This window comes from Schistocerca gregaria, chromosome 1 (genome assembly GCF_023897955.1).
Source record: "Schistocerca gregaria isolate iqSchGreg1 chromosome 1, iqSchGreg1.2, whole genome shotgun sequence".
NCBI lineage: Eukaryota > Metazoa > Arthropoda > Insecta > Orthoptera > Acrididae > Schistocerca > Schistocerca gregaria.
In genome coordinates this window covers 131,337,198-131,361,374 of record NC_064920.1, presented here as the reverse complement: position 1 = coordinate 131,361,374, position 24,177 = coordinate 131,337,198, and the positions used below count along the sequence as shown (strand labels likewise).

The 24,177-nt window shown below is 42.7% G+C and overlaps 11 non-coding genes across 11 annotated transcripts; all 11 read left to right on the top strand.

The window, feature by feature from the left end:
* Positions 1-6,910: 6,910 nt before the first annotated feature.
* Positions 6,911-6,983, top strand: Trnar-ucu (transfer RNA arginine (anticodon UCU)). Its single transcript has one exon. It is a non-coding gene; the product is annotated as a tRNA-Arg (tRNA).
* A 3,995-nt stretch (positions 6,984-10,978) lies between these two features.
* On the top strand, positions 10,979-11,051 carry Trnar-ucu (transfer RNA arginine (anticodon UCU)). The gene has a single exon. It is a non-coding gene; the product is annotated as a tRNA-Arg (tRNA).
* A 762-nt stretch (positions 11,052-11,813) lies between these two features.
* On the top strand, positions 11,814-11,886 carry Trnar-ucu (transfer RNA arginine (anticodon UCU)). Its single transcript has one exon. It is a non-coding gene; the product is annotated as a tRNA-Arg (tRNA).
* Positions 11,887-13,611: 1,725 nt separating this feature from the next.
* On the top strand, positions 13,612-13,684 carry Trnar-ucu (transfer RNA arginine (anticodon UCU)). The gene has a single exon. It is a non-coding gene; the product is annotated as a tRNA-Arg (tRNA).
* Positions 13,685-15,415: 1,731 nt separating this feature from the next.
* Positions 15,416-15,488, top strand: Trnar-ucu (transfer RNA arginine (anticodon UCU)). The gene has a single exon. It is a non-coding gene; the product is annotated as a tRNA-Arg (tRNA).
* Positions 15,489-17,217: 1,729 nt separating this feature from the next.
* On the top strand, positions 17,218-17,290 carry Trnar-ucu (transfer RNA arginine (anticodon UCU)). The gene has a single exon. It is a non-coding gene; the product is annotated as a tRNA-Arg (tRNA).
* Positions 17,291-19,022: 1,732 nt separating this feature from the next.
* Positions 19,023-19,095, top strand: Trnar-ucu (transfer RNA arginine (anticodon UCU)). The gene has a single exon. It is a non-coding gene; the product is annotated as a tRNA-Arg (tRNA).
* An 827-nt stretch (positions 19,096-19,922) lies between these two features.
* Positions 19,923-19,995, top strand: Trnak-uuu (transfer RNA lysine (anticodon UUU)). The gene has a single exon. It is a non-coding gene; the product is annotated as a tRNA-Lys (tRNA).
* An 827-nt stretch (positions 19,996-20,822) lies between these two features.
* Positions 20,823-20,895, top strand: Trnar-ucu (transfer RNA arginine (anticodon UCU)). Its single transcript has one exon. It is a non-coding gene; the product is annotated as a tRNA-Arg (tRNA).
* A 1,927-nt stretch (positions 20,896-22,822) lies between these two features.
* Trnar-ucu (transfer RNA arginine (anticodon UCU)) lies at positions 22,823-22,895 on the top strand. Its single transcript has one exon. It is a non-coding gene; the product is annotated as a tRNA-Arg (tRNA).
* An 827-nt stretch (positions 22,896-23,722) lies between these two features.
* Trnar-ucu (transfer RNA arginine (anticodon UCU)) lies at positions 23,723-23,795 on the top strand. Its single transcript has one exon. It is a non-coding gene; the product is annotated as a tRNA-Arg (tRNA).
* Positions 23,796-24,177: the final 382 nt, after the last annotated feature.

Below are 24,177 nucleotides of genomic sequence, written 5' to 3'. Positions count from 1 at the left end.
TTCACGAAGACTTGATAGAACCACCCAAGGAAGAAAGAAAACCACCCTACAAGATCACTGAAACAAACTCACGGTTCATTAAGAAATTTAATGCCACTGAAGTAGACTACACCATTAAAGTTCATAAGTTAATGCAAGTTGAGAACGCCATCAACGCAATGATTAAACTGGCCAAAGAGAAAGGAAACTACAAAAAAGGAGACAAATTAACAGTAGTAGCAAGCAACCCAAATTTCCATCATGATATTTCAACCGTGGTACAATCCAATGTTAACGCCAGATCTTTCATGAGTCATATCGGTAGAATTCTATCTTCTAACGAGAACTTAAATATCACACAGACCAGGTTCAATATTAAGATTCTGAATGTACCTAGGGGTCAAGGCAGGCCGAAAATTATAAATCTGTCTGAAGATGTGAGAACAAAAAGATGCATCACCCAAATAAAGAACAAAGATAACTTGTGCTGCCCACGAGCCATAGTAACAGCCCTGACCTACCACACGAATGAGGTTCTCGGTAGGCAACTGAGTCCCATGGATATTAAACAAGTCAGAATGGGTAGACCTATTCAAACTGAGCTAACCCTAGAGCTGTGCAAGAGACTAGGTAACTACAACGAAGAAGGCTTCACACTAGAGGACATAAAGAACGTAGAAGAATTGTTGGGTATTCAGATAAAGGTTGTGTGTGCTGAAAATTTTAATTCGGTTATATACTTGGGCCAGGAGAAGGATACTAAACTTTATTTATACAAAAACGGGAACCATTTTGATGTTGTAAACAGTATGAAAGCTTTCTCGGGTAGTGTATATTACTGCGATAGGTGCGATGCACCTTACAACAACAAGGATAAGCACAAGTGTAAGAAGAATGTAAAGGTGTGTATTTTGTGTAAGAAACCGGCGCACTCCCCCGAAGGTAACGATAAAGTTTACTGTGAAGATCGTAATAGGTATTGTTACTCTCAGGAATGCTTGAATCATCACTCTGAGGTTTGTAAGGCTGTTTACAAGTGTAGAGGGTGTAATATGATTCTTCAGAGATCTAAAGAGCACAAATGCGGATACTCCTTTTGCTACAATTGTATGGAACCTTATAAGACTGGTGAACATCAATGCTACATACAACATAAACATCAGAAAGGCGGAAGGTGTGAAAGTCGGTGTATTTGTAAGGCTACCGATAAGGAGAGCTTTTTGGAACACTTTGTAGCTAAAAACAAGGATAAACTTCTCAAAAATGTTAAGCTCACTACCCTTCAAAGACAATTTGGTAATGGAGATATTTCAGAACAAGAGTATAAAGTACTCTACAATAATACACTGACTGAAATTATAACGTTATTAAATGGTTGCCGTTACACAGAAAAGTATATCTGGTTCGACTATGAAGCTGAGCAAGATACTGGAGTGCACATCCCCAACCTCGTAGTAGCCCACTATATTGACGGTACCAAAGTTTCCTTCAAAACAAATGAAGAGTTCTGCAAGTGGTTGATTTCTAAGAACCACCAAGGGTACACGGCTATTGCACACAATGCGAAAGGCTATGACTCACAATTCATTTTAAAATACTGTATAGAGAATACGTTGAAAACATACACTATATACAATGGAACAAAGTTGATGATGCTAGAGGTAAATGGACTAATAAGCATTACTGATAGCCACAATTTCGTAGCTTCTCCTTTGAGTGACTTCCCTAAAACATTCGGGCTAAAAGAACTTAAGAAGGGTTACTTCCCACATTTCTTCAACACAAGAGACAATCAGACTTATGTAGGACCTATTCCTGAGACCAAATACTATGGCGTAGACACGATGAAGACAAAAGCTAGAAAAGAGTTTCTTGAGTGGTACAACAATAAGGTTAAAGAAAATTACGTGTTTGACTTTCAAAAAGAATTTATGGATTATTGTAATTCTGATGTAGATATTCTGCGTAGAGGTTGTTTAGAACTAAGGAAACAATTTTTGGAAATTGCTAACATAGATCCATTTCAGTACATAACTATTGCAAGTGTTTGTATGGGTATTTATAGGTCCAAGTACCTCCAGGAAAATACTATGGCTGTGATAAAAAGTGACAAGAAAGAAATGTATAGTAAAGAGTCGATAACCTGGGTCAACACCTTCGGGGGTGTACAACACGCTTTGAATGGTGGAGAAGTAACGATTCCTGGGGTAAAAGTAGATGGATTCAATAAGGACACTAATACAGTATACCAGTTCCACAGTTGCTTTTGGCATGGATGTCCTGATTGTTATCAAGAAGAGACTATTAACAATGTTAACCATGAGACTATGGGAGACTTGTACGAGAAAACAAAGCGAAGAAGTTACCAAATTAGGGAAGCAGGATACAACCTTGTCGAAATGTGGGAATGCAAGTGGGCTAAGAGTAAAGGATACAACAATATTACTCCAATTGTTGAGCCCTTGAACCCTAGAGATGCTTTCTATGGAGGAAGAACAAATGCAAGCAAGCTTAAAGTGTGTGGTAAAAAGCTGAGATACATAGATGTATGCAGCCTCTACCCTACAGTTCAGTATTTTGATTACTATCCTGTCGGTCACCCTATAAAATTATACAAACCTAAGAGGTACAACAAAAATTGGTACAGTTTGATTAAGTACAAAGTATTACCACCGCGCAAGCTGTATCATCCTGTTTTGCCTCTTAAAAAGGATAAGTTGATATTTGGGTTGTGTGGAAAGTGTATTGAGGAAAAATGTGGTGCTTGTCAGCACACAGACGATGAAAGGGTGATAATAGGAACGTGGACTACAGATGAAGTGAAGAAAGCTATAGAGAAGGGGTATAAAGTGGTACAAGTATACGAGGTTTGGCATTTTGAAGAAAAGAGTAATGATCTGTTTAAAGGATACGTTAAGGACTTTATGAAAATTAAGCTAGAAACGAGTGGGTGGAAAGAAGACTTTGAAACTATTGAAGAGTACACCACAGCGGTTAAGGAACATCTTGATATCGATCTGAATCCCGAAGAAGTGGTTCCGAATCCTGGTAAGCGTGCCGTTTCAAAGATTTGCTTAAACTCATTGTGGGGTAAATTCGGCCAAAGACAGAACTTGACCCAAAGTGAATACATAGTGGATGTAGAGAGGTGGTACAAAATAATGTTAGATGATAGGGTTGATATAAGCAATATGATTTTTATTAATGATAATATTGTACAAGTCACCTATAAGTACAAAGATAATTTCGTTGAAGACTCCTACTCAACCAATGTGTTTATAGCAGCATTTACAACTTCTAATACGCGCCTACGGCTTTATGATATGCTAGACAGGCTAGGGTCAAATGTGGTCTACTACGATACTGATAGTATTGTTTATATTGATGATGGTACCAACACTGTTGAAACAGGCTGTATGTTGGGGGAGTGGACTGACGAACTGGGTAAGGATGATCATATCACAGACTGGATTTCTACAGGACCTAAGAGCTACGGGTATGTGACATACAAAGGAAAGGAGACAATGAAGGTAAAAGGTTTCACGTTAAACTATGAAAACTCTAAAGCATTGAACATCAAAACTATGAAAAATATTGTGGATAAGGACATCGATAAGGTTAAATTGAAATATAAAATGATTACAAGAGATACAAAATCTAAACGCTTGATTAATAAGGATGTTAGTAAAGAATTCAAATTCGATTATGATAAAAGAATGATTGAGTCTGAGGTCAATAGTATGATTGAAACATATCCTTGGGGATATTAAATAACAAAAGAAATAGCAAAGTAAGATAGACACAACCTTAAAACAGATTAAGATAAATAGACAAGTTAAGGTTAAATGAGGCTATAATTAGTAAGATAAGTTAAGGTAAGGTTTCACCTTACATAAGATTAATATAGGTAAAATAAGTTAAGGTAGACACAAACCACAATCTTAAATAAGATTAAGATAATTTTTTATGGTTAATAGGACTTTAAAAAAGTGTTGGTTAAGTATAGGAATAATTGTTGAAAAAATCTTCGATTACATTTTAAGGTTAAGATTAACCATTATTTGTACCACTTTTTATTTCACATTTGTGAAATTATTTATTTAAATAAATGGATGGTTCTCACCATAATTTTTAATACTTTTTAAATCTTGTTTAAAATTAAGATTAGCCACACTCTTTCTCAACATTTTTGAATGTTTTTTATGATGACTTTGAACCATATTTTTTAATAAAATCTTATGACGTTTTTTAAGTTTAGTTTTAACCTTAAAATAGGTTAACTTTTCAAGATTGGGTGAACCATAAAATAGCTTCATTATTTTCGATTACGTTTTATGGCTAGTTTTAACATTAAACAAGATATACTTTTGGAAACCTCATTGGGGAGAGTGTGGTTGGTTAAAATCTTAAATAAGATTTAAAAATAAAATGCGTTTAAGGTAAGATTTAAGGTTAAACACGATTATCCAACAGATAAGTAAAATAATTTTTTAAGGCTAAATGGGACCTTAAAAGATTATTAAAATTATGGTTGAATTTAACCTTAGAAGAGGGAGGTGTTCCCAAGTGACCCACATACTACTGTCGTGCTTATGCGGACGACCTCCTGCTGCTCGTTCGTTCTGAGGAAGAGGTGAAGACGGTTCTTGAACTGTTGTTGGACCAGAGTGTGACGGCGGGTAGTGCAGTGAACATGAACAAATCGGCAGCAATGCCGGTTGGAAAGGGCCTTACGCCGGAAGAAATCAGTCCGTTTCCTTATGTGCAACGATTCCGCTATCTCGGCATAGACTTTACCTCATCTGTGAAACATACTGCGGCAGTTAACTACCGACGTATTTTACAGACAACACGTACCATGGTCCGCCAACATCTCCTACGACGCCTTGATCCTTTGCAGCGAGTCGTATATCTGAACACTTATGTGGTTTCTCGAATGGTGCATATTTCGCAGATCCTGCCCCTACCACTCACGCTCGGGCATCGACTTCAATCAGCACTAGGCTATTTTGTGATGATTGGGTCGCCCCTCAAGGTGCGATACGCAACGCTCACGCTCCCTACGGACAAGGGGGGACTCGGACTTACAAATGTTCGCTGCCGAGCGACGGCGCTCCTTCTAGCCACGATGTACAAGCAATGGCGTAGCGGGCGTGATTCCCTTACATCCCGCCCACTGGATCTCCTAGTTCCAGCGTCCCTCACACCTCCGGTGGCGGTGGGCAACATTACGCCACATTTTGCGCATGTATCAACATTTATCGTAGAACTTAGTTATATCAGAAACGAGCTTCCGCACACGAGACCACCATGCGCGAAGGATTTTTATGTTTGGCTGCTACGACGGATAAGTCGTAATGTCATTGAACTGAAACACCCCACGTTGCATTGGCCGAAGATTTGGAGACATGTGCACCAAAAATTCTTTCCTACCTTCGTTCGGGCACTGTGGTTCTCTGTCACCTGTGGCAAGTTCAACACCAACCAACGACTCCATGCAATTGGACTAGTGGACACTCCACTGTGCCCGAAATGTCGCCAAGTGGATGACGACCATCACCGCTTAACTTGTATCGCGGTGGAGGACGTATGGCTCCTAGGACGACAGATGGTGGCTTGCTACCTTCGTGTGACCCCGCAACATATTACAACTGCTTCCTTCTTCCATCCGGAGAGTGACTACTTTCCGGCGACTAAATCACAGTCGATCATCTGGGTCAAAGGTTGGACGATCGCGTACCTCTATGGGGATGCTGCCAAGTCGCGACTCGACTTTTGGTATTTCTTACAGCAAACCCACTATGAGGTTCATAGATGGTCACACTATCGGAAAACCTTTGCCAACTATCTTCAGGCAGTCTTCCTCGACCCCCCACGCAGTTGGGATGTGCCGGGTGCAGTCGGTGTGCACATTTGACAGCTGATAATGAAGCTCACGCTTGTCTCAATGCTCCATATGTAATGCACATACTATACCATGAAATGATCTACATGATCTACATGTTCCTTGTAACAGGGTGATTGTGGAAAATAAATAAAAAAATAGGATAGCGCGTTGGACTTCAAATCCAAAGGTCGTGGGTTCGATCCCCACAAGGGATGGGCAATTTTTAGAAATACGTGCTGAAGACGACATTGGTATTGGAACATGGGTGACCACTAGCGTGTTCGAGAGACAGCAGTCGTTGTGTACTCAGCAGTATGATACAGATTGTTTACGTTTCATACCCAAGTAAATTTCTCGAAATTCTGTTATCCTGCATGGTATATTATGTCAAAGGGCACATACCTTTTTCGAAACGTGCCTGTTAGCAGGTTTTTTTCTTGTGAGACCAGTTATCTCACCTTCAAAGGCCTATGCATGACGATCAGAGAGTCATCACTCGGTACTGCAATGGCGGTAAAAGCCCGCTGCCCCGAATTCTCCGTACAGGTAACTCTACATCCGTGACACGACGCCACTGAGGGCGGTTCATGAGATATTAACAAGTGCAGCTACTCTGACAGCCAACGTGTGTGACTGATCGCACAGTATTTCCAGTGCAGCGTATTCCACTTGGTGGCTCGCTGCTGTTCTGAAGACTGCAATTCACTTTCATCTGAAAGCAAGGCACGATAACGATCCCAGAGCACCGACGTGTTGCTAATATTGCGTCTAATATCTTTGTCGATACATGAAGTGTAAGAATAAGTATGTATACGACAAATAGAGCGATACAGCGCTGTTCCCCATCTGTTGCATGAATAGTGATTTTTTTTCAGCCCAATTGCTTCAGAAAATAAGAATGTTGGCGTACCAAGTAGAATGCATATACAAGTGTTGTAAAAAAGTGCGAAAGAGGGTGTGTGAACTGAACAGAGACTTGAAAGGCAGGTATCAATTGCCATTTATTATAGATTAATTTTGACTGCTAGAAAACATTAGCCCAGGGTCCCTTTGGCGCAGAGGATAGCGCGTTGGACTTCTAATACAAAGGTCGAGGGTTCGATCCCCACAAGGGATGGCCAATTTTTAGAAATTCGTGCTGAAGACGACATTGGTATTGGAACATGGGTGACCACTAGCGTGTTCGAGAGGTCGTGGGTTCGAACCCCACAAGGGATCGACAATTTTTAGAAATACGTGCTGAAGACGACATTGGTATTGGAACATCGGTGACCACTAGCGTGTTCGAGAGACAGCAATCGTTGTGTACTCAGCAGTATGATACAGATTGTTTACGTTTCATACGCAAGTAAATTTCTCGAAATTCTGTTATCCTGCATGGTATATTATGTCAAAGGGTACATACCTTTTTCGAAACGTGCCTGTTAGCAGGTTTTTTTCTCGTGAGACCAGTTGTCTCACCTTCAAAGGCCTATGCATGACGATCAGAAAGTCATCACTCGGTACTGCAATGGCGGTAAAAGCACGCTGCCCCGAATTCTCCGTACAGGTAACTCTACATCCGTGACACGACGCCACTGAGGGCGGTTCATGAGAGATTAACAAGTGCAGCTACTCTGAGAGCCAACGTGTGTGACTGACCGCACATTATTTCCAGTGCAGCGTATTCCACTTAGTGGCTCGCTGCTGTTCTGAAGACTGCAATTCACTATCATCCGAAAGCAACGCACGATAACGATCCCAGAGCACCGACGTGTTGCTATGATTGCGTCTAATATCTTTGTCGATACATGAAGTGTAAGAATAAGTATGTATCCGACAAATAGAGCGATACAGCGCTGTTTCCCATCTGTTGCATGAATAGTGACTTTTTTCAGCCCAATTGCTTCAGAAAATAAGAATGTTGGCGTAACAAGTAGAATGCATATACAAGTGTTGTAAAAGAGAGCGAATGAGTGTGTGTGAACTGAACAGAGACTTGAAAGGCAGGTATCAATTGCCATTTCATAAAGATTTATTTAGACTGCTGGAAAACAGTAGCCCAGCGTCCCTTTGGCGCAGAGGATAGCGGGTTGTACTTCTAATCCAAAGGTCGTGGGTTCGATAAATAGTACAATTCTCAAGGCTGTCAATTCAACTAAGTACCTGGGTGTTAAAATTACGAACAACTTCAGTTGGAAGGACCACTTAGATAATATTGTCGGGAAGGCGAGCCAAAGGTTGCGTTTCATTGACAGGACACTTAGAAGATACAACAAGTCCACTAAAGAGACAGCTTACACTACACTCGTTCGTCCTCTGTTAGAATATTGCTGCGCGGTGTGGGATCCTTACCAGGTGGGATTGACGGAGGACATCGAAAGGGTGCAAAGAAGGGCAGCTCGTTTTGTATTATCACGTTATAGGGGAGAGAGTGTCACAGATATGATACACGAGTTGGGATGGAAGTCATTACAGCATAGACGTTTTTCGTCGAGGCGAGAGCTTTTTACGAAATTTCAGTCACCAACTTTCTCTTCCGAATGCGAAAATATTTTGTTGAACCCAACCTACATAGGTAGGAATGATCATCAAAATAAAATAAGAGAAATCAGAGCTCGAACAGAAAGGTTTAGGTGTTCGTTTTTCCCGCTCGCTGTTCGGGAGTGGAATAGTAGAGAGATAGTATGATTGTGGTTCGATGAACCCTCTGACAAGCACTTAAATGTGAATTGCAGAGTAGTCATGTAGATGTAGATGTAGATCTTCACAAGGGATGGGCAATTTTTAGAAATACGTGCTGAAGACGACATTGGTATTGGATCTTGGGTGACCACTAGGGTGTTCGAGAGGCAGCAACCGTTGTGTACTCAGCAGTATGATACAGATTGTTTACGTTTCATACGCAAGTAAATTTCTCGAAATTCTGTTATCCTGCATGGTATATTATGTCAAAGGGCACATACCTTTTTCGAAACGTGCCTGTTAGCAGGTTTTTTTCTTGTGAGACCAGTTGTCTCACCTTCAAAGGCCTATGCATGACGATCAGAGAGTCATAACTCGGTACTGCAATGGCGGTAAAAGCACGCTGCCCCCAATTCTCCGTACAGGTAACTCTACATCCGTGACCCGACGCCACTGAGGGCGGTTCATGAGAGATTAACAAGTGCATCTACTCTGACAGCCAACGTGTGTGACTGATCGCACATTATTTCCAGTGCAGCGTATTCCACTTAGTGGCTCGCTGCTGTTCTGAAGACTGCAATTCACTATCATCTGAAAGCAACGCACGATAACGATCCCAGAGCACCGACGTGTTGCTATGATTGCGTCTAATATCTTTGTCGATACATGAAGTGTAAGAATAAGTATGTATCCGACAAATAGAGCGATACAGCGCTGTTTCCCATCTGTTGCATGAATAGTGATTTTTTTCAGCCCAATTGCTTCAGAAAATAAGAATGTTGGCGTAACAAGTAGAATGCATATACAAGTGTTGTAAAAGAGAGCGAATGAGTGTGTGTGAACTGAACAGAGACTTGAAAGGCAGGTATCAATTGCCATTTCATAAAGATTTATTTAGACTGCTGGAAAACAGTAGCCCAGCGTCCCTTTGGCGCAGAGGATAGCGGGTTGTACTTCTAATCCAAAGGTCGTGGGTTCGATAAATAGTACAATTCTCAAGGCTGTCAATTCAACTAAGTACCTGGGTGTTAAAATTACGAACAACTTCTGTTGGAAGGACCACTTAGATAATATTGTCGGGAAGGCGAGCCAAAGGTTGCGTTTCATTGACAGGACACTTAGAAGATACAACAAGTCCACTAAAGAGACAGCTTACACTACACTCGTTCGTCCTCTGTTAGAATATTGCTGCGCGGTGTGGGATCCTTACCAGGTGGGATTGACGGAGGACATCGAAAGGGTGCAAAGAAGGGCAGCTCGTTTTGTATTATCACGTTATAGGGGAGAGAGTGTCACAGATATGATACACGAGTTGGGATGGAAGTCATTACAGCATAGACGTTTTTCGTCGAGGCGAGAGCTTTTTACGAAATTTCAGTCACCAACTTTCTCTTCCGAATGCGAAAATATTTTGTTGAACCCAACCTACATAGGTAGGAATGATCATCAAAATAAAATAAGAGAAATCAGAGCTCGAACAGAAAGGTTTAGGTGTTCGTTTTTCCCGCTCGCTGTTCGGGAGTGGAATAGTAGAGAGATAGTATGATTGTGGTTCGATGAACCCTCTGACAAGCACTTAAATGTGAATTGTAGAGTAGTCATGTAGATGTAGATGTAGATCTTCACAAGGGATGGGCAATTTTTAGAAATACGTGCTGAAGACGACATTGGTATTGGATCTTGGGTGACCACTAGGGTGTTCGAGAGGCAGCAACCGTTGTGTACTCAGCAGTATGATACAGATTGTTTACGTTTCATACGCAAGTAAATTTCTCGAAATTCTGTTATCCTGCATGGTATATTATGTCAAAGGGCACATACCTTTTTCGAAACGTGCCTGTTAGCAGGTTTTTTTCTTGTGAGACCAGTTGTCTCACCTTCAAAGGCCTATGCATGACGATCAGAGAGTCATAACTCGGTACTGCAATGGCGGTAAAAGCACGCTGCCCCGAATTCTCCGTACAGGTAACTCTACATCCGTGACCCGACGCCACTGAGGGCGGTTCATGAGAGATTAACAAGTGCATCTACTCTGACAGCCAACGTGTGTGACTGATTGCACAGTATTTCCAGTGCAGCGTATATCACGTGGTGGCTCGCTGCTGTTCTGAAGACTGCAATTCACTTTCATCCGAAAGCAACGCACGATAACGATGCCACAGCACAGACGTGTTTCTATGATTTGTCGATACATGAAGTGTAAGAATAAGTATGTATACGACAAATAGAGCGATACAGCGCTGTTTCCCATCTGTTGCATGAATAGTGATTTTTTTCAGCCCAATTGCTTCAGAAAATAAGAATGTTGGCGTAACAAGTAGAATGCATATACAAGTGTTGTAAAAAAGTGCGAATGAGTGTGTGTGAACTGAACAGAGACTTGAAAGGCAGGTATCAATTGCCATTTCTTAGAGATTTATTTAGACTGCTAGGAAACACTAGCCCAGCGTCCCTTTGGCGCAGAGGATAGCGCGTTGGACTTCTAATCCAAAGGTCGTGGGTTCGATCCCCACAAGGGATGGGCAATTTTTAGAAACACGTGCTGAAGACGACATTGGTATTGGAACATGGGTGACCACTAGCGTGTTCGAGAGACAGCAATCGTTGTGTACTCAGCAGTATGATACAGATTGTTTACGTTTCATACGCAAGTAAATTTCTTGATATTCTGTTATCCTGCATGGTATATTATGTCAAAGGGCACATACCTCTTTCAAATCGTGCCTGTTAGCAGGTTTTCTTCTTGTGAGACCAGTTGTCTCACCTTCAAAGGCCTATGCATGACGATCAGAGAGTCTACATCCGTGACCCGACGCCACTGAGGGCGGTTCATGAGAGATTAACAAGTGCAGCTACTCTGACAGCCAACGTGTGTGACTGATCGCACCATATTTCAAGTGCAGAGTATTCCACTTGGTGGCTCGCTGCTGTTCTGAAGACTGCAATTCACTTTCATCTGGAACAACGCACGATAACGATGCCAGAGCACCGACGTGTTGCTATGATTGCGTCTAATATCTTTGACGATACATGAAGTGTAAGAATAAGTATGTATACGACAAATAGAGCGATACAGCGCTGTTTCCCATCTGTTGCATGAATAGTGATTTTTTTCAGCCCAATTGCTTCAGAAAATAAGAATGTTGGCATAACAAGTACAATGCACATACAAGTGTTGTAAAAGAGTGCGAATGTGTGTGTGAACTGAACAGAGACTGAAAGGAAGGTATTAATTGTCATTTCTTACAGATTTATTTAGACTGCTGGAAAACACTACCTCAGTGTCCCTTTGGCGCAGAGGATAGCGCGTTGGACTTCTAATCCGAAGGTCGTGGGTTCGATCTCCACAAGGGATGGGCAACTTTTAGAAATACGTGCTGAAGACGACATTGGTATTGGAACGTGGGTGACCACTATCGTGTTCGAGAGACAGCAATGGTTGTGTACTCAGCAGTATGGTACAGATTGTTTACGTTTCATACCCAAGTAAATTTCTCGTATTTCTGTTACCCTGCATGGTAAATTATGTCAAAGGGCACATACCTTTTTCGAAACGTGCCTGTTAGCAGGTTTTTTTCTTGTGAGACCAGTTGTCTCACCTTCAAAGGCCTATGCATGACGATCAGAGAGTCATCACTCGTTACTGCAATGGCGGTAAAAGCACGCTGCCCCTAATTCTCCGTACAGGTAACTGTACATCCGTGACACGACGCCACTGAGGGCGGTTCATGAGAGATTAACAAGTGCAGCTTCTCTGACAGCCAACGTATGTGACTGATCGCACAGTATTTCCAGTGCAGCGTATTCCACTTGGTGGCTCGCTGCTGTTCTGAAGACTGCAATTCACTTTCATCTGAAATCAACGCACGATAACGATCCCAGAGCACCGACGTGTTGCTATGACTGCGTCTAATATCTTTGTCGGTAAATGAAGTGTAAGAATAAGTATGTATCCGACAAATAGAGCTATACAGAGCTGTTTCCCATCTGTTGCATGAATAGTGATTTTTTTCAGCCCAATTGCTTCAGAAAATAAGAATGTTGGCGTAACAAGTAGAATGCATATACAAGTGCTGTAAAAGAGTGCGACTGAGTGTGTGTGAACTGAGCAGAGACTTGAAAGGCAGGTATCAATTGCCATTTCTTATAGATTTATTTAGACTGCCGGAAAACACTAGCCCAGCGTCCCTTTGGCGCAGAGTATAGAGCGTTGGACTTCTAATCCAAAGGTCGTGGGTTTGATCTCCACATCGGATGGCTGATTTTTAGAAATACGTGCTGAAGACGACATTGGTATTGGAACATGGGTGACCAACAGCGTGTTCGAGAGACAGCAATGGTTGTGTACTCAGAAGTATGATACAGATTGTTTGCGTTTCATACGCAAGTAAATTTCTTGAAATTCTTTTAACCTGTTTGGTATATTATGTCAAAGGGCACATACCTTTTTCGAAACGTGCCTGTTAGCAGGTTTTTTTCTTGTGAGACCAGTTGTCTCACCTTCAAAGGCCTATGCATGACGATCAGAGAGTCTTTACTCGGTAGTGCAATGGCGGTAAAAGCACGCTGCCCCGAATTCTCCGTACAGGTAACTCTACATCCGTGACACGACGCCACTGAGGGCGGTTCATGAGAGATTAACAAGTGCAGCTACTCTGACAGCCAACGTGTGTGACTGATCGCACCATATTTCAAGTGCAGAGTATTCCACTTGGTGGCTCGCTGCTGTTCTGAAGACTGCAATTCACTTTCATCTGGAACAACGCACGATAACGATGCCAGAGCACCGACGTGTTGCTATGATTGCGTCTAATATCTTTGACGATACATGAAGTGTAAGAATAAGTATGTATACGACAAATAGAGCGATACAGCGCTGTTTCCCATCTGTTGCATGAATAGTGATTTTTTTCAGCCCAATTGCTTCAGAAAATAAGAATGTTGGCATAACAAGTACAATGCACATACAAGTGTTGTAAAAGAGTGCGAATGTGTGTGTGAACTGAACAGAGACTGAAAGGAAGGTATTAATTGTCATTTCTTACAGATTTATTTAGACTGCTGGAAAACACTACCTCAGTGTCCCTTTGGCGCAGAGGATAGCGCGTTGGACTTCTAATCCGAAGGTCGTGGGTTCGATCTCCACAAGGGATGGGCAACTTTTAGAAATACGTGCTGAAGACGACATTGGTATTGGAACGTGGGTGAACACTAGCGTGTTCGAGAGACAGCAATGGTTGTGTACTCAGCAGTATGGTACAGATTGTTTACGTTTCATACCCAAGTAAATTTCTCGTATTTCTGTTACCCTGCATGGTATATTATGTCAAAGGGCACATACCTTTTTCGAAACGTGCCTGTTAGCAGGTTTTTTTCTTGTGAGACCAGTTGTCTCACCTTCAAAGGCCTATGCATGACGATCAGAGAGTCATCACTCGGTACTGCAATGGCGGTAAAAGCACGCTGACCCGAATTCTCTGTAGAGGTAACTCTACATCCGTGACACGACGCCACTGAGGGCGGTTCATGAGAGATTAACAAGTGCAGCTACTCTGACAGCCAACGTGTGTGACTTATCGCACAGTATTTCCAGTGCAGCGTATTCCACTTGGTGGCTCGCTGCTGTTCTGAAGACTGCAATTCACTTTCATCTGAAATCAACGCACGATAACGATCCCAGAGCACCGACGTGTTGCTATGATTGCGTCTAATATCTTTGTCGGTAAATGAAGTGTAAGAATAAGTATGTATACGACAAATAGAGCGATACAGTGCTGTTTTCCATCTGTTGCATGAATAGTGATTTTTTTCAGCCCAATTGCTTCAGAAAATAAGAATGTTGGCGTAACAAGTAGAATGCATATACAAGTATTGTAAAAGAGTGCGAATGAGTGTGTGTGAACTGAACGGAGACTTGAAAGGCAGGTATCAATTGCCATTTCTTACAGATTTATTTAGACTGCTGGAAAACACTAGCCCACCGTCCCTTTGGCGCAGAGGATAGCGCGTTGGACCTCTAATCCAAAGGTCGTGTGTTCGATCCTCACAAGGAATGCGCAACTTTTAGAAATACGTGCTGAAGACGACATTGGTATTGGAACATCGGTGACCACTAGCGTGTCCGAGAGACAGCAATCGTTGTGTACTCAGCAGTATGATACAGATTGTTTACGTTTCATACGCAAGTAAATTTCCTTGAAATTCTGTTATCCTGCATGGTATATTATGTCAAAGGGCACATACCTTTTTCGAAACGTGCCTGTTGGCAGGTTTTTTTCTTGTGAGACCAGTTGTCTTACCTTCAAAGGCCTATGCATGACGATCAGAGAGTCATCACTCGGTACTGCAATGGCGGTAAAAGCACGCTGCCCCGAATTCTCCGTACAGGTAACTCTACATCCGTGACACGACGCCACTGAGGGCGGTTCATGAGAGATTAACAAGTGCAGCTACTCTGACAGCCAACGTGTGTGACTGATTGCATAGTACTTCCAGTGCAGCGTATTCCACTTGGTGGCTCGCTGCTGTTCTGAAGACTGCAACTCACTTTCATCTGAAAGCAAGGCACGATAACGATCCCAGAGCACCGACGTGTTGCTATGATTGCGTCTAATATCTTTGTCGATACATGAAATGTAAGAATAAGTATGTATACGACCAAATAGAGCGATACAGCGCTGTTTCAGATCTTCTGCATGAATAGTGATTTTTTTCAGCCCAATTGCTTCAGAAAATAAGAATGTTATCGTAACAAGTAGAATGCATATACAAGTGTTGTAAAAGAGTGCGAATGAGTGTGTGTGAACTGAACAGAGACTTGAAAGGCAGGTATCAATTGCTATTTCTTACAGATTTATTTAGACTGCTGGAAAACACTACCTCAGTGTCCCTTTGGCGCAGAGGATAGCGCGTTGGACTTCTAATCCGAAGGTCGTGGGTTCGATCTCCACAAGGGATGGGCAACTTTTAGAAATACGTGCTGAAGACGACATTGGTATTGGAACGTGGGTGACCACTATCGTGTTCGAGAGACAGCAATGGTTGTGTACTCAGCAGTATGGTACAGATTGTTTACGTTTCATACCCAAGTAAATTTCTCGTATTTCTGTTACCCTGCATGGTAAATTATGTCAAAGGGCACATACCTTTTTCGAAACGTGCCTGTTAGCAGGTTTTTTTCTTGTGAGACCAGTTGTCTCACCTTCAAAGGCCTATGCATGACGATCAGAGAGTCATCACTCGTTACTGCAATGGCGGTAAAAGCACGCTGCCCCTAATTCTCCGTACAGGTAACTGTACATCCGTGACACGACGCCACTGAGGGCGGTTCATGAGAGATTAACAAGTGCAGCTTCTCTGACAGCCAACGTATGTGACTGATCGCACAGTATTTCCAGTGCAGCGTATTCCACTTGGTGGCTCGCTGCTGTTCTGAAGACTGCAATTCACTTTCATCTGAAATCAACGCACGATAACGATCCCAGAGCACCGACGTGTTGCTATGACTGCGTCTAATATCTTTGTCGGTAAATGAAGTGTAAGAATAAGTATGTATCCGACAAATAGAGCTATACAGAGCTGTTTCCCATCTGTTGCATGAATAGTGATTTTTTTCAGCCCAATTGCTTCAGAAAATAAGAATGTTGGCGTAACAAGTAGAATGCATATACAAGTGCTGTAAAAGAGTGCGACTGAGTGTGTGTGAACTGAGCAGAGACTTGAAAGGCAGGTATCAATTGCCATTTCTTATAGATTTATTTAGACTGCCGGAAAACACTAGCCCAGCGTCCCTTTGGCGCAGAGTATAGCGCGTTGGACTTCTAATCCAAAGGTCGTGGGTTTGATCTCCACATCGGATGGCTGATTTTTAGAAATACGTGCTGAAGACGACATTGGTATTGGAACATGGGTGACCAACAGCGTGTTCGAGAGACAGCAATGGTTGTGTACTCAGAAGTATGATACAGATTGTTTGCGTTTCATACGCAAGTAAATTTCTTGAAATTCTTTTAACCTGTTTGGTATATTATGTCAAAGGGCACATACCTTTTTCGAAACGTGCCTGTTAGCAGGTTTTTTTCTTGTGAGACCAGTTGTCTCACCTTCAAAGGCCTATGCATGACGATCAGAGAGTCTTTACTCGGTAGTGCAATGGCGGTAAAAGCACGCTGCCCCGAATTCTCCGTACAGGTAACTCTACATCCGTGACACGACGCCACTGAGGGCGGTTCATGAGAGATTAACAAGTGCAGCTACTCTGACAGCCAACGTGTGTGACTGATCGCACAGTATTTCCAGTGCAGCGTATTCCACTTGGTGGCTCGCTGCTGTTCTGAAGACTGCAATTCACTTTCATCTGAAATCAACGCACGATAACGATCCCAGAGCACCGACGTGTTGCTATGATTGCGTCTAATATCTTTGTCGGTAAATGAAGTGTAAGAATAAGTATGTATACGACAAATAGAGCGATACAGTGCTGTTTTCCATCTGTTGCATGAATAGTGATTTTTTTCAGCCCAATTGCTTCAGAAAATAAGAATGTTGGCGTAACAAGTAGAATGCATATACAAGTGCTGTAAAAGAGTGCGACTGAGTGTGTGTGAACTGAGCAGAGACTTGAAAGGCAGGTATCAATTGCCATTTCTTATAGATTTATTTAGACTGCTAGAAAACACTAGCCCAGCGTCCCTTTGGCGCAGAGGATAGCGCGTTGGACTTCTCATCCAATGGTCGTGGGTTCGATCCCCACAAGGGATGAACAATTTTTAGAAATACGTGCTGAAGACGACATTGGTATTGGAACATGGGTGGCCACTAGCGTGTTCGAGAGACAGCAATCGTTGTGTACTCAGCAGTATGATACAGATTGTTTACGTTTCATACGCAAGTAAATTGCTCGAAATTCTGTTATATTGCATGGTATATTATGTCAAAGGGCACATACCTTTTTCGAAACGTGCCTGTTAGCAGGTTTTTTTCTTGTGAGACCAGTTGTCTTACCTTCAAAGGCCTATGCATGACGATCAGAGAGTCTTTACTCGGTAGTGCAATGGCGGTAAAAGCACGCTGCCCCGAATTCTCCGTACAGGTAACTGTACATCCGTGACACGACGCCACTGAGGGCGGTTCATGAGAGATTAACAAGTGCAGCTACTCTGACAGCCAACGTGTGTGACTGATTGCATAGTATTTCCAGTGCAGCGTATTCCACTTGGTGGCTCGCTGCTGTTCTGAAGACTGCAACTCACTTTCATCTGAAAGCAAGGCACGATAACGATCCCAGAGCACCGACGTGTTGCTATGATTGCGTCTAATATCTTTGTCGATACATGAAGTGTAAGAATAAGTATGTATACGACCAAATAGAGCGATACAGCACTGTTTCAGATCTTCTGCATGAATAGTGATTTTTTTCAGTCCAATTGCTTCAGAAAATAAGAATGTTGGCGTAACAAGTAGAATGCATATACAAGTATTGTAAAAGAGTGCGAATGAGTGTGTGTGAACGGAACAGAGACTTGAAAGGCAGGTATCAATTGCCATTTCTTACAGATTTATTTAGACTGCTGGAAAGCACTAGCCCACCGTCCCTTTGGCGCAGAGGATAGCGCGTTGGACTTCTAATCGAAAGGTCGTGTGTTCGATCCTCACAATGAATGCGCAACTTTTAGAAATACGTGCTGGAGACGACATTGGTATTGGAACATCGGTGACCACTAGCGTGTTCGAGAGACAGCAATCGTTGTGTACTCAGCAGTATGATACAGATTGTTTACGTTTCATACGCAAGTAAATTTCCTTGAAATTCTGTTATCCTGCATGGTATATTATGTCAAAGGGCACATACCTTTTTCGAAACGTGCCTGTTGGCAGGTTTTTTTCTTGTGAGACCAGTTGTTTCACCTTCAAAGGCCTATGCATGACGATCAGAGAGTCTTCACTCGGTACTGCAATGGCGGTAAAAGCACGCTGCCCCGAATTCTCCGTACAGGTAACTCTACATCCGTGACACGACGCCACTGAGGGCGGTTCATGAGAGATTAACAAGTGCAGCTACTCTGAGAACCAACGTGTGTGACTGATTCCATAGTATTTCCAGTGCAGCGTATTCCACTTGGTGGCTCGCTGCTGTTCTGAAGACTGCAACTCACTTTCATCTGAAAGCAAGGCACGATAACGATCCCAGAGCACCGACGTGTTGCTATGATTGCGTCTAATATCTTTGTCGATACATGAAGTGTAAGAATAAGTATGTATACGACCAAATAGAGCGATACAGCACTGTTTCAGATCTTCTGCATGAATAGTGATTTTTTTCAGTCCAATTGCTTCAGAAAATAAGAATGTTGGCGTAACAAGTAGAATGCATACACAAGTATTGTAAAAGAGTGCGAATGAGCGTGTGTGAACTGAACAGAGACTTGAAATGCAGGTATCAATTGCCATTTCTTACAGATTTATTTAGACTGCTAGAAAACACTAGCCCAGCGTCCCTTTGGCGCAGAGGATAGCGCGTTGGACTTCTAATCCAAAGGTCCTGGGTTTGATCCCCACAACGGATGGGTGATTTTTAGAAATACGTGCTGAAGACGACATTGGTATTGGAACATGGGTGACCAATAGCGTGTTCGAGAGACAGCAATTGTTGTGTACTTAGCAGTATGGTACAGATTGTTTACGTTTCATACCCAAGTAAATTTCTCGAATTTCTGTTACCCTGCATGGTATATTATGTCAAAGGGCACATACCTTTTTCGAAACGTGCCTGTTAGCAGGTTTTTTTCTTGTGAGACCAGTTGTCTCACCTTCAAAGGCCTATGCATGACGATCAGAGAGTCATCACTCGTTACTGCAATGGCGGTAAAAGCACGCTGCCCCGAATTCTCCGTACAGGTAACTCTACATCCGTGACACGACGCCACTGAGGGCGGTTCATGAGAGATTAACAAGTGCAGCTACTCTGAGAGCCAACGTGTGTGACTGATCACACAGTATTTCCAGTGCAGCGTATTCCACTTCTTGGCTCGCTGCTGTTCTGAAGACTGCAATTCACTTTCATCTGAAAGCAACGCACGATAACGACCCCAGAGCACCGACGTGTTGCTATGATTGCGTCTAATATCTTTGTCGATACATGAAGTGTAAGAATAAGTATGTATACGACAAATAGAGCGATACAGCACTGTTGCAGATCTTCTGCATGAATAGTGAATTTTTCAGCCCAATTGCTTCAGAAAATAAGAATGTTATCGTAACAAGTAGAATGCATATACAAGTATTGTAAAAGAGTGCGAATGAGTGTGTGTGAACTGAACAGAGACTTGAAAGGCAGGTAACGATTGCCATTTCTTACAGATATATTTAGACTGCTGGAAAACACCAGCTCAGTGTCCCTTTGGCGCAGAGGATAGCGCGTTGGACTTTTAATCCAAAGGTCGTGGGTTCGATCCCCACAAGAGATGGCAGTTTTTAGAAACACGTGCTGAAGACGACATTGGTATTGGAACATGGGTGACCACTAGCGTGTTCGAGAGACAGCAATCGTTGTGTACTCAGCAGTATGATACAGATAGTTTACGTTTATACGCAAGTAAATTTCTCGAAATTCTGTTATCCTGCATGGTATATTATGTCAAAGTGCTCATACCTTTTTCGAAACGTGCCTGTTAGCGGGTTTTTTTTCTTGTGAGACCAGTTGTCTCACCTTCAAAGGCCTATGCATGACGATCAGAGAGTCATCACTGGGTACTGCAATGGCGGTAAAAGCACGCTGCCCCGAAATCTCCGTACAGGTAACTCTACATCCGTGACACGACGCCACTGAGGGCGGTTCATGAGAGATTAACAAGTGCAGCTACTCTGACAGCCAACGTGTGTGACTGATCGCACAGTATTTCCAGTGCAGCGTATTCCACTTGGTGGCTCGCTGCTGTTCTGAAGACTGCAATTCACTTTCATCTGAAATCAACGCACGATTACGATCCCAGAGCAGCCACGTGTTGCTATGACTGCATGCTATATCTCTGTCGATACATGAAGTGTAAGAATAAGTATGTATACGACAAATAGAGCGATACAGCGCTGTTTCCCATCTGTTGCATGAATAGTGATTTTTTTCAGCCCAATTGCTTCAGAAAATAAGAATGTTGGCGTAACAAGTAGAATGCATATACAAGTGTTGTAAAATAGTGCGAATGAGTGTGTGTGAACTGAACAGAGACTTGAAAGGCAGGTATCAATTGCCATTTCTTACAGATTTATTTAGACTCCTGGAAAACACTAGCAGAGTGTCCCTTTGGCGCAGAGGATAGCGCGTTGGACTTCTAATCCGAAGATCGTGGGTTCGATCTCCACAAGGGATGGGCAATTTTTAGACATACGTGCTGAAGACGACATTGGTATTGGAACATGGGTGACCACTGGCGTGTTCGAGAGACAGCAATCGTTGTGTACTCAGCAGTATGATACAGATTGTTTACGTTTCATACGCAAGTAAATTTCTCGAAATTCTGTTATCCTGCATGGTATATTATGTCAAAGGGCACATACCTTTTTCGAAACGTGCCTGTTAGCAGGTTTTTTTCTCGTGAGACCAGTTGTCTCACCTTCAAAGGCCTATGCATGACGATCACAGATTCATCAATCGGTACTGCAATGGCGGTAAAAGCACGCTGCCCCGAATTGTCCGTACAGGTAACTCTACATCCGTGACACGACGCCACTGAGGGCAGTTCATGAGAGATTAACAAGTGCAGCTACTCTGACAGCCCACGTGTGTGACTGATCGCACAGTATTTCCAGTGCAGCGTATTCACCTTGGTGGCTCGCTGCTGTACTGAAGACTGCAATTCACTTTCATCGGTAAAAGCACGATACCCCGAATTCTCCGTACAGGTAACTCTACATATGTGGCACGACGACACTGAGGGCGGTTCATGAGAGATTAACAAGTGCAGCTACTCTGACAGCCAACGTATGTGACTGATCGCACAGTATTTCCAGTGCAGCGTATTCCACTTGGTGGCTCGCTGCTGTTCTGAAGACTGCAATTCACTTTCATCTGAAATCAACGCACGATAACGATCCCAGAGCACCGACGTGTTGCTGTGATTGCGTCTAATATCTTTGTCGTTACATGAAGTGTAAGAATAAGTATGTATACGACAAATAGAGCGATACAGCGCTGTTTCCCATCTGTTGCATGAATAGTGAATTTTTCAGCCCAATTGCTTCAGAAAATAAGAATGGTATCGTAACAAGTAAAATGCATATACAAGTGTTGTAAAAAAGTGCGAATGAGTGTGTGTGAACTGAACAGAGACTTGAATGGCAGGTATCAATTGATATTTCTTACATATTGATTTAGACTGCTGGAAAACACTAGCCCAGCGGCCCTTTGGCGCAGAGGATAGCGCGTTGCACTTCTAATCCAAAGATCGTGGGTTCGATCCACACAAGAGATGGGCAACTTTTAGAAATACGTGCTGAAGACGACATTGGTATTGGAACATGGGTGACCACTGGCGTGTTCGAGAGACAGCAGTCGTTGTGTACTCAGCAGTATGATACAGATTGTTTACGTTTCATACGCAAGTAAATTTCTCTAAATTCTGTTATCCTGCATGGTATATTATGTCAAAGGGCACATACCTTTTTCGAAACGTGCCTGTTAGCAGGTTTTTTTCTCGTGAGACCAGTTGTCTCACCTTCAAAGGCCTATGCATGACGATCACAGATTCATCAATCGGTACTGCAATGGCGGTAAAAGCACGCTGCCCCGAATTGTCCGTACAGGTAACTCTACATCCGTGACACGACGCCACTGAGGGCGGTTCATGAGAGATTAACAAGTGCAGCTACTCTGAGAGCAAACGTGTGTGACTGATTGCACAGTATTTCCAGTGCAGCGTATTCCACTTGGTGGCTCGCTGCTGTTCTGAAGACTGCAATTCACTTTCATCTGAAAGCAACGCACGATAACGATCCCAGAGCGCCGACGTGTTGACATGATTGCGTCTAATATCTTTGTCGATACATGAAGTGTAAGAATAAGTATGTCTACGACAAATAGAGCGATACAGCGCTGTTTCCAATCTGTTGCATGAATAGTGATTTTTTTCAGCCCAATAGCTTCAGAAAATAAGAATGTTGGCGTAACAAGTAGAATGCATATACAAGTGTTGTAAAATAGGGCGAATGTGTGTGTGAACTGAACAGAGACTTGAAAGGCAGGTATCAATTGCCATTTCTTACAGTTTTATTTAGACTGCTAGAAAACATTAACCCAGCGTCCCTTTGGAGCAGAGGATAGCGCGTTGGACTTCTAATCCAAAGGTCGTGGGTTCGATCCCCACAAGGGATGGCAATTTTTAGAAACACGTGCTGAAGACGACGTTGGTATTGGAACATGGGTGACCACTAGCGTGTTCGAGAGACAGCAATCGCTGTGTACTCAGCAGTATGATACAGATTGTTTACGTTTCATACGCAAGTAAATTTCTCGAAATTCTGTTATCCTGCATGGTATATGATCTCAAGGGGCACATACCTTTTTCGAAACGTGCCTGTTAGCAGGTTTTTTCCTTGTGAGACCAGTTGTCTCACCTTCAAAGGCCTATGCAAGACGATCAGAGATTCATCAATCGGTACTGCAATGGCGGTAAAAACACGCTGCCCCGAATTCTCCGTACAGGTAACTCTACATCCGTGACACGACGCCACTGAGGGCGGTTCATGAGAGATTAACAAGTGCAGCTATTCTGACGGCCAACGTGTGTGACTGATCGCACAGTATTTCCAGTGCAGCGTATTCCACTTGGTGGCTCGCTGCTGTTCTGAAGACTGTAATTCACTTTCATCTGAAAGCAACGCACGATAACGATCCCAGAGCACCGACGTGTTGCTAATATTGCGTCTACTATCTTTGTCGATACATGAAGTGTAAGAATAAGTATGTATACGACAAATAGAGCGATACAGCGCTGTTTCCCATCTGTTGCATGAATAGTGATTTTTTTCAGCCCAATTGCTTCAGAAAATAAGAATGTTGGCGTAACAAGTAGAATGCATATACAAGTGTTGTAAAATAGTGCGAATGAGTGTGTGTGAACTGAACAGAGACTTGAAAGGCAGGTATCAATTGCCATTTCTTACAGATTTATTTAGACTCCTGGAAAACACTAGCAGAGTGTCCCTTTGGCGCAGAGGATAGCGCGTTGGACTTCTAATCCGAAGATCGTGGGTTCGATCTCCACAAGGGATGGGCAATTTTTAGATATACGTGCTGAAGACGACATTGGTATTGGAACATGGGTGACCACTGGCGTGTTCGAGAGACAGCAATCGTTGTGTACTCAGCAGTATGATACAGATTGTTTACGTTTCATACGCAAGTAAATTTCTCGAAATTCTGTTATCCTGCATGGTATATTATGTCAAAGGGCACATACCTTTTTCGAAACGTGCCTGTTAGCAGGTTTTTTTCTTGTGAGACCAGTGGTCTCACCTTCAAAGGCTTATGCACAACGATCAGAGAGTCATCACTCGGTTATGCAATGGCGGTAAAAGCACGCTGCTCAGAATTCTCCGTACAGGTAACTGTACATCCGTGACACGACGCCACTGAGGGCGGTTCATGAGAGATT